The sequence below is a fragment of the Columba livia genome, chromosome 13 (assembly GCF_036013475.1).
Source record: "Columba livia isolate bColLiv1 breed racing homer chromosome 13, bColLiv1.pat.W.v2, whole genome shotgun sequence".
NCBI lineage: Eukaryota > Metazoa > Chordata > Aves > Columbiformes > Columbidae > Columba > Columba livia.
Window position 1 is genome coordinate 4,042,501 of NC_088614.1, and position 15,000 is coordinate 4,057,500.

At 41.3% G+C, this 15,000-nt stretch overlaps 1 long non-coding RNA gene across 2 annotated transcripts in view; it reads right to left on the minus strand.

The window, feature by feature from the left end:
* LOC110360461 (uncharacterized) overlaps nucleotides 1-15,000 on the minus strand; it is a 33,448-nt gene that overhangs the window by 125 nt on the left and 18,323 nt on the right. For both annotated transcript variants that reach the window (XR_010465795.1, XR_010465794.1), the window contains exon 6: nucleotides 1-15,000. This exon is cut by the window's left edge and continues 125 nt beyond it; it is cut by the window's right edge and continues 100 nt beyond it. This is a non-coding gene — a long non-coding RNA (uncharacterized LOC110360461).

Below are 15,000 nucleotides of genomic sequence, written 5' to 3' on the forward strand. Positions count from 1 at the left end.
CTGGGGTGCTGTGTTTTTCTAGTTTTTTTTTTTTTTTTAAAGAAGGCAGTTTGCAGGTGAAGGAAATTGCCTGATCAGCTGCCTTTGGATGGAAAGGAGGAACAGGAGGAACTGGGCAAGTGGGTATAAAGTAGGAAAAGATACAGAAGAGTATTTTTGACTTTATTTTGAAGAAAGATTTCAGTTTTAAAATGACTTAATATATGTAGTTATTTATCAGCTCTATCTCTACAGCTATGCATATATCATTTGTTTGCCTGCATGTGAGCATCAGAACAACGTGTCTCCATAAGGTGAGGTGGGACAGCAGAGGTGGGTGCAAGGTGCCCAGGGCACAGCTGTGGGCAGCTCCTGGTGCCTCAGACCAAAAGCCTCCTGGGTTGGTCCCAGACAGCAGGGGGGGGACCAGTGGGGTATCACCCTCTGTGGCTCCCCAGGTATGCCACCAGCACGCAGCAGCCATTGCCCTGGTAAACTGCACCTATACTCCATGCCCAAGAACCATGGCGTGAGGAAGAGATGTAACCTTCCCAACCTAGAGATTAAATTTGGGGCAACCTTCAGTCCTGACCTCCTAATTCTACATCCTGTCTTCACTTGCACCTCATTACTCATTGGGCTGTCAAGTTGGGACTCCAGCCTGCTAGATTAAGGACTGTGAGTTTATTTAAGAGGAAACCAAACAAAAACACACCAGTTTTCCTCATTACTGGCAGCCACCACCATGGCTGGTTCTGCAGGACCACACAGGGAGCAGTGGCAGCGCATGCTGATAATTAACTCGCCGTCAGCACGGGTTGGGAGCACCGCAGGGTTCGGAGGCTGCAGAGCATTTTTGGGGGCTAACAAGGAGCTGGGCTTTCTTTTCTGAGTTTCATAGAGTGTCTCTTTGCCCCAAACCCCACAGAACCCAGCTGTGACAGCCTGACTGGGGGTGTGCAGCTCCCCTGCTCGGTGGAGGCTCTTGGGAGAGGAGATGTGGGTGCACATGGGTTCTGGGCTGCCCACCTGCCCTTGCTGGGGACAGCGTTCCCATCTCCTGGTGCCAGGGGGGCCAGCTGGGACACAAGAGCCCCAGCCACCTCCCATGATCAAGACAATTAAAATCAAGACAATTAAATCAGGGCAATTAAATTAAACAGTATTCCCTGAAAATAAAACAAACAGTTTCAGGACAAATACGAGGCCTTGGTGCTTATTTTAAAAGTGTTCTTTAAGCTCCAATGATTGTTTGCTGCTGCCCCTATCTACAGTCATGCTGAATAAAGCTATAGCTAAATGGAAAGTTAAACGTATTCACGAGGTGTTAATATCTATATCTTATTGTTCGCAGTCTCTCAGAGAAGGCAAAAGTAACCACAAATAGCGCTATGCCAGAAACTGGTTTCTTGACCAACAATGTTGCTTCAGCGTGCAATGAACTGGTTCATTCTAGAGCGGTCACAGTTGTTGATGACAAGAGGCTTTGTATTTGAATATGGCATGTCTTTTGGTCCATGTGAAAACAAGTTTGAATGTTGAATATTTTCTGACACTTTGGAGTTACTGTTGCTCTTCCCATTTTCTTTAGGTCAACATATGGTTCGTGGCAATACCCTACAGGTCTAAAGTCTCTTTGCAGGAAGTAGTCTGGGGTGTGATGAGTAACATGCGGTTCACCTCTACGCGGTGCTGGATCAAACTGCAAAAAGGAGTGTTTTACAGTATCATCAAGTTCCATAATTGCAGCCTGGTTGCAACAATGGTAGCAACAGTTCGGATGGTAGCCTGAGACATCAGGGTGAGAACTGGCCACCCAGACTGTGTCTTGGGGTGGGATGGGTGGCCTTAGGCCCAAAGGGACAGGATTTTACGTGCCTTCTGCTTTATCTGAAGGGACAAACAGGCTCTTTTGGGGCTGTCTGGCTGCATTTTGTATTCTTTTTTTCCAAATTAGAGTTCATGGGTATTGCCCAGAAGAATAATTCTCTACTTCTGCTCGTAAATGGGAAAAATCTCAGGCAAAAAATCCTGCTCAGCTGTGACCCGTAAAGGACCTCATGCTGCTGATATTTTGTCAGGTAATCAAGTTACACAATGTAACTGTACAAAAGTAACGGATGCAGTTTGCTTGTTTTAACTCAAAATGTTTAAACCCACAGAGGGGCTTAAAACATTTAAAGCCACCTTTGAAATTAGAATGTGTGAAAAACTGAAGTATTTGAACTCATTCTAAACCTTTGCAGGTTTCAGGTACGCCAGCAAATGCAGGGATGGGACTGTATGAGGGGTTACTTGTGGGTCCACAGATGTGAAAACAGAAGGCAGAAAGCCAAACAGTAAGGTTTCATTTTTAAATCCTGGACACAAGTAAAATCTTTGTTTCTTACACCACGCTCACCCCAGACAGCACTGCCCAGATGGGGAAGGGGCAGAGAGGCAGAGCTGCCTCCCCAGCAGGTGCAGGTTGTTTAATCACCAGCCTGGTGATTGCGTCCACATGTGCCCACCTGAACAAAGCCACAATGCCCACAATGAGAAGTCCTCACATGGTGGCTGCTTGGTTTTTGAGAAACGCTTCTCCATCTGGTCTCCTGGAGAAGGTGGAAGCACTGTGTGGATGTAAGGTAAGTGATATGACTATATGATACATTATGTTGTTGTGCTTCGGTTTTGTTTAAAATTCAGGCTAAGTTGCTGTATTGTATTCTATGACTGGGTGTGTTTAAAATGCAATGAGCTGGTTCATTCTAAAGCGGTCACGGTTTTTGACGGCAAGAGGCTTTGTATTTGAATATGGCATGTCTGATGAGAAGAAAATCTTTATTGTTTAACTATCTCTGCTCATAATTTTAATGGTAGGTAACTCCAAAGCTGCATTTGGGGAGTGAGGTCCTCAAGGTGTACAAACACTGAGTAAAGATTTGCACACACAGACACCAGTATGTCTGTGTGTAAATACATGTAAAGAGAGCATGTCAACATGCAGCTGAACTTGTATGTAAGGTCCAGGCAGATCTAGACGCCTACCTCTGGTTGATATTAAACACAAAATGTCATTCTACATGTGCATATAAAGCAACGTGTAGTTCTTCTCCAGGAAAGTTTTGTCTCGCGTGGTTCAAACCCAGCTCGCTGGCCAGTCGTGCTGCTGATACAGCTGCTCAGGCTCTTGCATGCTTCAGGCATTTAGTCTAAGAGTATTTCTGGTGCCAGAGGGTTTTGGCAAAAGTTATGATGTGGATGATTATTTCCATTGAGGAAACTGTTGGTGATAATGGCGATGAGAAGGTCTGAGTGGTGTAAGCCACAGCTTACTGGAAGTATTAGACCGTCCAGACCATCCAGGTGTGCGAGGATGGGCTCTGCGTGCTGCTGGTGAGGAAGCTGCTCTGCAAATGAAATAATGGTGTGTTAGTGGGGGAGTGGATATGTTGAACAGAGTTTAACCCCTGAGCTTCCCCCTGTGAATAAAATGTTTCCAGAAGCCTTAAGAGACTTGGTTTGAGCTGGGTGTTTGTTCAGCTAATGAAAACACGATAGTCCCTCTGTCTAACCAATCCAATGTATTCACCAAGCGTTGCAGTGGAAGGAGACATGTTTGGGCCACTTTGGTTGCCAAGTTGCCTAATACCAATGTGAATGTTATAAACCTGAGTGGTATTTAAGTTGCTGTGATCTTAAATTTTATGTTCTTACACAGCTGCCCAAGTCAGTTTACATGCTGATCAGTATCTGCTGCAGCTTGGGAATAATCTGGCCCTGGCTCCTTGGGCAGGGAAGTAAATCCTTACTGACATCAATGAACTGAAAAATTCTGAGGCCTGGCAGTGACAAAGGGAATAGTGAATGAGAGCAGTATTTCTTTATATTGATCTACCTTTCCTGCTCATCTACTAATAACATTGGCTGTTTACCCTCTGTAATAAGCTGTGATAGGTGTTTATGCTAGAACTAGCTTTCCAGCTCTCCCAGTAAGTGCCAGTATGCACTTGGCTCCTGGCAAGAAGTCCCCAAATAGAGGAGCTGGCTAGAATCACATAAAATTAAGCTAATTAATATTTTTAAAGTTTGCAATTCAGTCTCTTGTCTGACTTAGATCTTGATTTTATGCACAAGAATTTCCCCACACAATATTTTAAGAGCCTTCAACCCAATCTACTGGACAGAGGGAGCACATAGGAAGGGAACCCTCCTATGGTCCTGTTCTGGGTTTCTGCACCTATATGGGGAAAGCAGGGAGGCACCAATGCCTCCGTCTCACCTTTTATTCTTTACCCTTTGAAGGGTATTGGAGTTTAATCTTTATATTTCAACTCTTACTGTTATTTCTCAAGCTTGTATTGTGTGTCATTAAAGGTAGTAGTGTGTGCTCATTTTATCTCAAAGGTAAATACTATTTGTTGATTTACCAATGAAGATTTGGTACATCTGAAACACAGGAGACTGAGGTGCATCCAAATACAGGATGATTCTGCAGCCTGAATGAAGTACAGGGTACACCAAAGGTCTAGAAGATAATAGTGTCATTGAAAAAATTAATTGGAACAGGAATTTAAGAACTCTATGCATGTTCACATAAGACATATTGAAACTGTGGAATTCAATGCCCAAGGATGTTGTGGATACCAAAAGCGTACATGGCCTTAAAAACTGATTATAGAATCATAAAATTGTTATGCAAAGTAATGGATGGGGAGGTGGTGAGAAATCTATCAAGCACTATAAAAAGCAATTGAGGTACCAGCTCTGGCTGCTGAATGGAGGAAGCTGTGCTATGGATGCAGCAGCATCTAGATACCTGTTTCTGGTCTTTCCTAAGTGTCTGCTGCTGGTGGAGAAGGAACACCTCCTTCCCTGGACCTGACATTTGCTCTGATCCTTGTATAGCTGTTCTTGGGTACAAAATAGGTTCATATTAGAAAAAAAAAAAAAAAAAGATGAGAAAACCAGAAATGCATGGATACATATCTTATTGATGGATTCTGTGCCTGCCCTTCTGACAAGGGACAATATATGTTTGTCCTGAGTGGCAGGTTAAGTGTACCTTGAAAGCAAACTGTTTTATACTGCTTAGCACAAGATCTTTCCACTGGGATCCCTAATGTTCACAATGAGCTGACTGGTCTTCACTGCAGGAGAAACAAGTCCAAAGATTTAGAGGACACTTTCTTTGGGAGATTCTAGGCTTTATTTTGGTTTCATACAAAGCAGTCAAGAGAGAGTTCCGCATCAAGCCTAAATCTCTGTGAAAACTTTAATCTATAAATCACTTAATTATTTTCTAGCAAAATAGGATTTTCTCGAAATTTGAGATGTGCTGTGGGTGGACTTATCTGTGTTGTGTAACTCTGTCAGGGTCAGACACACAGCGAGATGGAGAGGGAGGTGTCTAGACACTGTTCAAGCCGCTGTGCAGGGGTGGTGGAGCTGGACAGCTTGAAGGGATGGTGCTGTAAGTGCCCTCAAAAAGAATAAACTGAGCCTGCTCCTCAGGCTCCACAGATGAGTGGGTGTATTTACTTAAACACATTATTTAAATTATACCAATTTTTTTAAAGAATTTTTGTAAACTGGTCACAGATATGAAAACTCTCTGCATAGAGGTCCATTAAACACAATATAGTGAAATACAGAGGCTATCCAAAATGAGAGGTCACTACAAAAAACCTGCACCCTATGCTCATATTTTACCTTTTTGTAGTTTGCTGGTGTAGTAGGAGGGTCCTATGAGAGAGTGAGGCTGCTTCTTCCTCCCTTTGCACACATAGGGCAAGACCTTGGCCTAATGAATGTTAATAAGAATTAAAAAATTCACCTAGAGTGCTTCTTCACAGTGCTGAGGTATGTATTTGTGTTGGACAAGGACAGAAAGGCTAAAGAGATGTTAAAACCTGAGGCAGAATGGGACACTGCAAAGAACGTAGGTGTATGTCAAGAATAGAGCCAGTAAAGCCAGACAGATTAAATCAAATGCATCCAAAATAATTCACTGGGATGAGGCAACCAAGGAAAATAGATAGATTGGTGAAAGCTGAGATTTAGGTGAATCCAAAGAAACTGCCTTACATATATCACAGCTGCCTTTCCAGTAGTTCATTGGGTTTTTCCCTGTAGTAGTTTCCCGTGTTTGTTTTGGCACTTGTGGGGGAAATGTCAATGAGAGAACTGCTGTTGGTACGCTCGGTTGTATGACGTTGACTTATTCCAGTTCCATGGCAGCTATTTTCCAACAGATTGACATTCAGATACTAGGAGAGTTCATCCAGTTCACATAAATCTGCATAAAAATTTTATTAACTTATAACTTTTTTTTATTTGTGGGCCACCTACAAAATGAAAATAGGTTGCTTATGTTCTTGTGAGATAGAAGAAAAAAAATTAAGAATTTTATAGAAATATGTACCTTTCTGAAAAAATGAAAGTACTGATGTTTTAAACAGTGGCACTTGGGTTCCCAGCCCTTCTTAAAAACCAAACAAAACCCAACAAAACAACCACCACCAAACCAAAGCCCCAAAACAGACAAACAAAAACCCTCAACAAAAAAGAAAACTTAATTGTCTCTTTATTGGATTAATATTTTCCCTTCTTGTTTGTATTGAAGAGAAACATGTCAACAACAACAAAAAGGACAGGACCAAACCTAAGGCACTGGGTTGGCACTCAGGAGATCTGGTTTTAGTTCCTGGCTCTGTCAAACGCTTCCTATGTGACCTTGTAAATGTCACTTTCGAGCATGTAAAACCATCTGGCCTGATCTAGTGAAACATGTATTTAATTTTAAGATGCAAGTAGTTCCACTTACATCTCACACGCTTAAATTTGAAGACATGTTTATGTGCTTTGCTGGTTGGGAGCCACGATGCTCAGACACTTCCAGGGTGATGTGTGTCACCCCCCTGTCCCCAGTGTCCCAGGTGCAGAGGGAGAGTCAGGAATACTTGGTCCTTTTTGACTCCACGTTCTCCAAGGCAGAGGCAGGGGCTCTCCTCACATGTATGGCAGCAGCACAGCAGGGTCCCCATTCCCAGTACAGGAGTAATGCAAATAATTCCTATGGATAAAAGCTGCAAATTCAGATGCCTCCATTGTAAATAAAAATCTGTGTTTAGGCACTGAAATACTGGCCTGATATTTTTTTTCAGAGTTGCTGAGCAACCAACACTCTCATCAGGTCAAGAACCCACAAATGCTTTGTGCTTCAGAAAATTAAGTTACTTATTTGGAGGCTAAAAATGGATTTTTGAACCCCAATTTCAAGACTTGAAACTTTGCCTTTGTCTTTACATGTACTCTAATATTGTATTCTGTCCCTTGCCGTTATAACTAGCCATAGCCAAAACTGTTCTATGAAACTCGGATTCAGAAGTAAAACCACCACCATTTAACCATTTCAGTATTTTCTAAATGTAATTAAAAAGAGAAGAATTCCACTGAGATGCTTTAAATAATGTATATAATATACATATGTGTATACACATGTTTTTAATGTACATAGTATATACAAAGTTATTTTATGACATGCCAGATGTTTCTTAATTCCCTGACACCACACACTGGAGTAAGATTATGCCAGGCTATTTTATCATGAATAATGTGCTTGCTCCATCATTAAGTGGGTTATTAAAGACATAAACTTTTATGCCCTGCTTTTCAACAGCTGTTGGTGGTCTACAAAGTGATAATCCTGCTTTCAGCAAATATTCTTAGACTTAAAACCAAAATAAATAGATTTCATAGGCAACCAAGTTGACTCATGAGCGGGAAGATCATAACTTTGTGACTTTTCCAGTGCCACGGAAGCAGAAGTGGCATTACTTCTAAGAAAAGCAATTAGATCGCAGGCTGGAAGTGAGATGGCTGCTCCATACATTTCTTCCTACAACCACACAGTAACTCCTATTACAACCAAACAAGCCTGACTGGCATTTACTTCAGCAGCAACAGCAGGAGAGGGAAAAATTTAAAAGCAAATGCTGATATTTTTTTAAGTAAACAAATAAGCATATGACTAAAAAAACCCTCTTACATGTAATAATAGCTGTTTTTTCCTTCCTAATTAATTATGTGGCAAAGACACAGTTGCGAATCCTGTAACCTTAGCTTTGAAGAAAATCAGCTGAGTAGGTTGGATAACTTCAAACAAAAGGGTAGCTGGGACAATAAAGGTTAGGTGGCCATGTTCCGTCACGGGTCCTATCGCTATTAATTTAAACGGATGTGACCCCTACATGCCAAAGCTCCAAAGGTGTATGGGGAAGAGAGTTTATTCTTATAAATAGGACCGATGCCAGGTCAACCGGCCCCCCTTGCTTTGGACTTCCTAAAGAAAACAGCTTCAGACAGCTGAGCAAAAGAGTTATGGGGAGTGCTGAGATAGGAAATATCTACAGTTCCTGATATATTATGATTGGCCCTGAGAGCAAGGAAGCCGAGAGCCAAAGGGAGTCCTAAAGGGTGCTAAACTGTACAGCGCTAATGTACACAACAACATCCTCATACAAGCAGATGTTTAAAAAGAAAAAAGGGGAGGGGGGGTTGGAAATTGTATTTAGACCACATTGCACTCACCCTAGGGAAGAAAACTAAAAAAAAGGAGAATGTGGAACCAATTTTCAAGCTTGAGCAACTGAAAGTCTATTAAATGATTCTGTCATCAACTGAGATGAGGGGGGGGAAAAAAGTAATAATTTATACAACAAATTGGGTAATTGTAGCTGCATGGACAAATGATATTTCTTCCCTGATAACTGAATAAACATTGTTACAAGAGGAAGGTTATAAGGAAATGGCCACTTTAGTGAACTACAAGCACCAGGTCTCCTGCTCATATCAAAAGAAAGGCATTGAGGACTGAAGGGTATATATGCTCTTGATCACAAATAAATATTTTGAGTTATTTAGTTGTTTTTTTAGTAAGTGCATTTGACTTGCTAAAGATGGGCTCAGCTTCATATAACTAGAAGGAATCTCAGCCTGATTACTGCACCATGCCAAACTCAAAGCATTTTATTTTTTTGAAGAGACAAAAATGTAAACTGGAAGAATTACACGAATAATGTGGAAAACATATACTATGTTTGATTCTATTATATGTAAGATACATAAAAAGTAACAAAACAAAGAGTATAAGCTTGTAGTAGATATGTCCAGGAAATAAACAGTGGAAATACAATGTAAGGAACAGCAAGTGAGGGTGAATGGGGTGTAAAGTGATACCTTGTGGAATACTGCAGTGGGCAGCCAGGGCCCGTGGATGTACTGGGACAGCAAACCCAAAACACCGAAAACCCAGTGGACAGAGCACATGTGGGAATACAAATATATAGGGAATGGTTAAGTTCCCAAGTTTAAGGACCTTCAAGTTTTTATTTTCTGCCACAGACTTCCTGTGGGATGCTGGGCAAATCGCTTAATGGCCTTTATGCCTTTGTATTGTTCTGCTCAACATTACGCTGGGTTTTTGCCTGTGGAGACCAAGCTCGCAGTGTCAGAAACCCTTCTTGAAGGGTCACTGTTGAAGAATGAATTCTTAAAAATACTTAATTAGCCTGGGGATTTGTAACATGCAATATTGACCTCAAAGCTCGTTACTCCTCAAATTAGGAGGAGGCTGTACAGGTTTCCTTGGCAGGACTCTTCTGAAGCACAAACTCAACTTTAAACTCGTCTTCCTTGGGGAAAGAAGTTCAGTTCCCTGCCCAGGGGTTGAATGCCCCCAGCAATGATGTATGTGAGGGAGGAGGGTGTAAAACAAGCCAGAGTTAAAGGTTCAGTTGTTCGAGGTGTTAAATCTCTCTGGCGTCAACAGGACCATGCGTGTGCTCGCGGATCAGCATGTGCTGAAAGGCGGCTCTGATGAAGGGCTTGGCTGCCTCTGATCGAGGCTGAAATGAGAGGAGCCAGAAAGGAAAAGGATTTGTTTTCTAGGATCAATTTTCTGTCTGTTTTTTTATGCATGCTTCCATCTATGGGAATACATGCATGTGTGTAAAAAGAGCCTGTCCCTGTCATTGCCCCCCTCTGCATCTGAAATGAAAAATAATAATAATGTTTTTACATAGCTTCCACATTAGGCTATTAAAAAGCTATAGCCAGTATAACAGAGGGGAAAAAAATTACAAAGAATGATTTGCATAGCAAACACATTTCACAGTTGTTTTGGACAAATGCCCTCGGTAAATATGTTTAAAGTCATGTACAACAAGAATATTTTATCACAAGTAACCATGTTTTAATAAACACTTACTCTTTTTGTATTTCATTCTTTCTCATCATAATAATAGAAATATAACACCATATATCACTGTAAAACACATTTCCACATAAACGCTGATAAGCACAAAATATTTTTCATCATTTACATTTTAACTGTAATAATATATGGCAGGATTAAAGCTGCATCCATCATGTGTCTAACTAACCTTGCTGTAATGAATTTTTAAATGTAATGGTTTCTGTCACAAAGTAAAATCATACATAATATCTTTTGACACAGTATGCTGGTATAAGCAAGGTTTTAAAATGTAAATGCAACTTCATTTTTAATTAGATTTATAAACTCAAATCGCTGTTTTCTTTTCTATATAAACCAAAGGGGACGGAAAAAGTGTGGGTCTGTGTCAAGGCTGCAAGTTCTTTCAAGTACGTTGCTCGCAGGAAACGTGTACATCCAGTGTGTAGAAAAGCGAGTGGCACTAGAAACAAAGGATTATCAAAATCATAGGGAACTAAAGCTTTTTAGAGTGCCCGAAGGGGGTCCCTCGGTACCCCGGGTGCTGGTTTTGTGGTGGGTAAGGACCAGGCTCTCTCCAGGCACAGGGACCAGCGGGTCAAGGACAGGCACGTCCTGCCCCAGCCCCTTCCCCGGCCCTGCTGGAAATAACAAATAATCCACCTCACAAGAGGAGAATCATTAAAAATAATTTGCAGGATCTTTCTGTTCCTTGAGCCCCCCTCTTTTTATTTTATTTTATTTTTTTATTTTTTTTAAACAATCTTTCCTTCAGTGATTATCACTGCGGACATGTTCCTGCCATATGGACGGGTGCCGGGCGAGAGGCGGCTCAATACCTGAGTGGTTAATTAAGAGCTGTTGCTGGGCCACAAGAAGCAGGTTTGAAATCCCTCTTCACTCACCGACAATGAGTAGCTTTTTTAGCAGCAGAAGTCACCAGGGACAGCCAGAAGCGCAGGGTAATTATTTGAGATAACACAGAGCTGAGGAGCGTATGTGTGTGTGTGGGTGCACGGGTGTGCGCGGCTGCGGGGGGGACGGAGGGCAACGCTACAGAAAAGTCTATAATAAAAAGGTCAACATCTCCTATTTTCCTGTACAGTGTTGGCAGTCTGTAATGCCTTTTTAGAATGAATGACAACGGATTCTATCTTCTTTTTTTTTTTTTTTTTATAAATGAATCTCTTATTTTGTATTCCAACTTTGATGAGCACAGGTCTTGGAGCCAATCTGAATGAGCTATTTTCACTTTATCAGTGCGGCTGCTGAAATGACTTTGATTGTATTGTTGCAAAATAGCAGTAATTTCAACATTAACTTGTAGACACCCTGTGCTCTCAAGAACAAAGAAAAGGCAGTGAACTGAAAGGCATGAATGAAATGAGGGAAGTCCATAACTACTTGGAAATTTAGGGTTAGATTCTCAGCAGGGTAAATCTGCATATTGCTACAGGAACAGGAAGGAGTGTTTTGGCTGTAAATGAGCAACTCATTCTAACCAGCTGAGGATCTGGTCTTTGGCTACAACATTGCTTGTGGGCGGGGGGCTCTAGGTTACTACTTAAGGCATTTAAAACACAAACCAAGGCTTGAAAAGCAATTTCAGGGATGCTCTTGCTGCAGTATAGCCCATTCACTATTTTTTAAGAAGCATCCTAACTTTTAAAGGTTGTATTTTTCTAAAGTGCTTCACATTCCAAATATTTATGAAGCCAAGTTGCCATTCAAGTCCAGCACTGTCCAAAATATACAGACTGTAGCACCTGGTGAAAACCAAAGGCAAACTGTGTACTAATCCACTGCAGTACTATATTTCTTTTCTTTGTGTAGAGATTTTTTTTTTTTTAAGCAAGCTTTTCTAGTTTATTATTGAGTAGACAAATTATGAAACCTCCATCACATGTGTTTTTGGCATTTCCAGAAAATCCCACATGTGATCTCCAACTCTGAAGGCTCAAATCTCCATCCAAATATAAGCTCTGTGAAGCTCACAGGAGTGCTCAGCTTTGTGCTGTGGGGTAAAAATAAATTCACGAAAGCAGAAAGACCCACAACCTCCTCCTCTCCACATATACCTTTTCATGTCTGCCGAAACGCTGAGGGAGATTTTGCCTGAACAAGCAGAGATTTTGAACACATGTGATGGGCTCTTCAAGCGCACCAAAGGTTTTGTGGTTATTAGGTGTGGGGCAAATCTCCAAAACTTCCCGTCTGTGGAGTACTGTACCTGTTCACATTCTCTTTTTTTAAAGGCAGATCTTGCAAGGCTTTGATATTTCTGGAGTGCAAACAATACTGCTCCAGCAGCAGCACTTTTGCCAGTATAACTGTCTCAGCTTTGTTTAGAAACTGCCCAATATGTTAATTATCTTCTTTACCTCTGTGGCATTATACTGTCAAACTGTACAACAGTCTTTAGAAAATAAAAGCTAACACCCTAAGCTGCTGTACCAGGCTCCCATAATATCTATTCACTGACAATGCCTGAGCTGTCAGATCAGAAGAAGCTTCATTGGAATAAAGGTGGGCAGATGTGTGATAATGAGACAGAAGCATACAGATGCTAATATAACTGTTCAGCAGAGCAGGCTCGTCTTCGTTAGGCAGACCCAGGTAGCAGCTGCAGACTGTCAGACGCTGGAATGCTGCTTTCTCTTGATTCTCATTTAAGATCAGCTTCGTTCGCTGTCTGTCAGTGAACTTTTCCCTCACAGGAGCCTGGACCCCTAGGTGATCAGTCACATTTCGACATAACTAGATGTCAAAAGAAGTTTAAGTTGTATGACGAACTGTGATGCATTCCCTGTGCTGGCTGGCAGCCTCAGCCCTCCAAGGCGTCTTGTTAATGATCCACCTGGAAACTCTAGAGTATTTCCTGTATTTTGTTTTCTTATTAAAATACCGGCTAAGCCTTTGTCAATATCTATGTCAGCAACTGTAAGCTCAAGACAATATTATCACAAGCATAATTTGATTTAAAAATGGAATTGTGGACCTGTGCTGACCAAGCGGCAGGAGACATACATGGAGCGAGCAGGACGCTCGCTTTGTGTTGCTGTAATTTATCCTCATCAATTAAAACAGAGTATTTCTGATCTTCTTGTGGGCAGAGGCAGGGCACCATGAGGCAGGCAAAATAAATTTTCCTGAAGTTGCTTTACAAAATATTTCTGCAGTCAGCCAGCTCGCTCAGCTGATGAACACAACCAAGAATAAGGTAATGGAGAGCCTCTGTAGATGAGCAAACAATTCAAATACACATGAGCTCGGAAACACAAATAACCCCAGATTGTCATTTCACATACTGCTGAAACCTTTGAACTGGGAGTCTGAACTTCACCAGCCTTTCATCTGTTGCTATGAGCTGTTTACCCACTCGCACTCCCTGGTTTCAGAGAGGAGACAGACTGAGGCTATTTTACATAAAATACGTGTGTGTGCACACAATGCAGCAAACCTTCTCCTGCAATATCTGTGTGACAAGGCTTGATGTTACTTGGTGCTTAATCATGCCAAGCCAGTTTTTACTGTTAATCCCAACTCCCTTCTTTGCTTCTTACCATTTGAATTGCAACATTTCAATCATTTCAATTCTTGTTAAGATAGTGAGTGTAACAGGGCCAGGTACAATTAACAGGTTTCTTATGTTCCTAAATTCCTGAATTACAAGATTACAAGAGAGGAGAATCAAAGATTTATGAAGTTCTTTATTGTCTGGGGTGGGAGAATTGTGAGATGCACAGCAGCTTGACATTTGTGTTAGAGTTTTCACCCAAGAACAACTATTATTAAATTAGCAGAATTGATCAAAAGTCTAAGGCAACTTGCAGCCTGATGTCTGTTGAAAGGAAACCTCAGTAGGGGGTTCTATCCATGTTCAGTCTGAAGTGTCCAGCATCTCTCTCCAGGGCCGTGGAGAGGGCTGGGGTACCATACCACAGGTCCCTTGCTTTGATCCAGGGCTGCTTTTGTTTATTGCCCTTCCTACACAGGCAAATCCAGCTTTTCACAGTGAGGAATAGTAGAATCAGCAATATTTCCATCTCTGCTTTCCCCATATCAATATAATTCTTAATTAAACACTTCCTATGGCCGGTTTATACTCACTAATACTTTCTAATATAAAACAAGATGTCTCCCCCTAGATTCTGGTATTTAGTAGCCTGAAGCTCATTAGTGCATGTGTTCTCACCCAGGAGTTTTAAATATTTAACTAGCTAGGATTCTTTCAAGAGGTCTTAACCTTATAATTTGTAATAACTTGGGGATCTCATATCTGAAGTGTAAGTTATTAAAAATGTTTCTTCCCTTTGCCCGGCATTGATTTCCTACTTCTAGCAATCAAAGTAAGAGCTATTAGGCCAAACAACCGCAGCTGCCTATTTATTTCATTGTAGTAAAACACAAGTGATGATAATAGATTTCCTAATAGAGATTGATCTTCCACAAAAGCCAAAAAGAAAGCATGCACAGCCTGGGTAGACAGTGTATTATGCATTCCATACCACATGGTTAAAATTGTTCTGCTATAGAATCATATAGGAAGGTCTGCAAAAAGTGAGTGTACTGACCGATATATCTTTGCACAGAAACATATCTCTTCTGTTGCTTGTAATGGCCTGAGCATGTGATACAAGTAAATTTTGTCTAAAAATTATCTAAGGACCACCTAATGTGCTCTGATGCTACTGAATGTCAAAAATGTCAGCGGCTTCCAGTAATGACTCTCTGACATAAACAGTAAGGGAGAAATATTACAGTTACTGAAGGAGTTGTGAGGA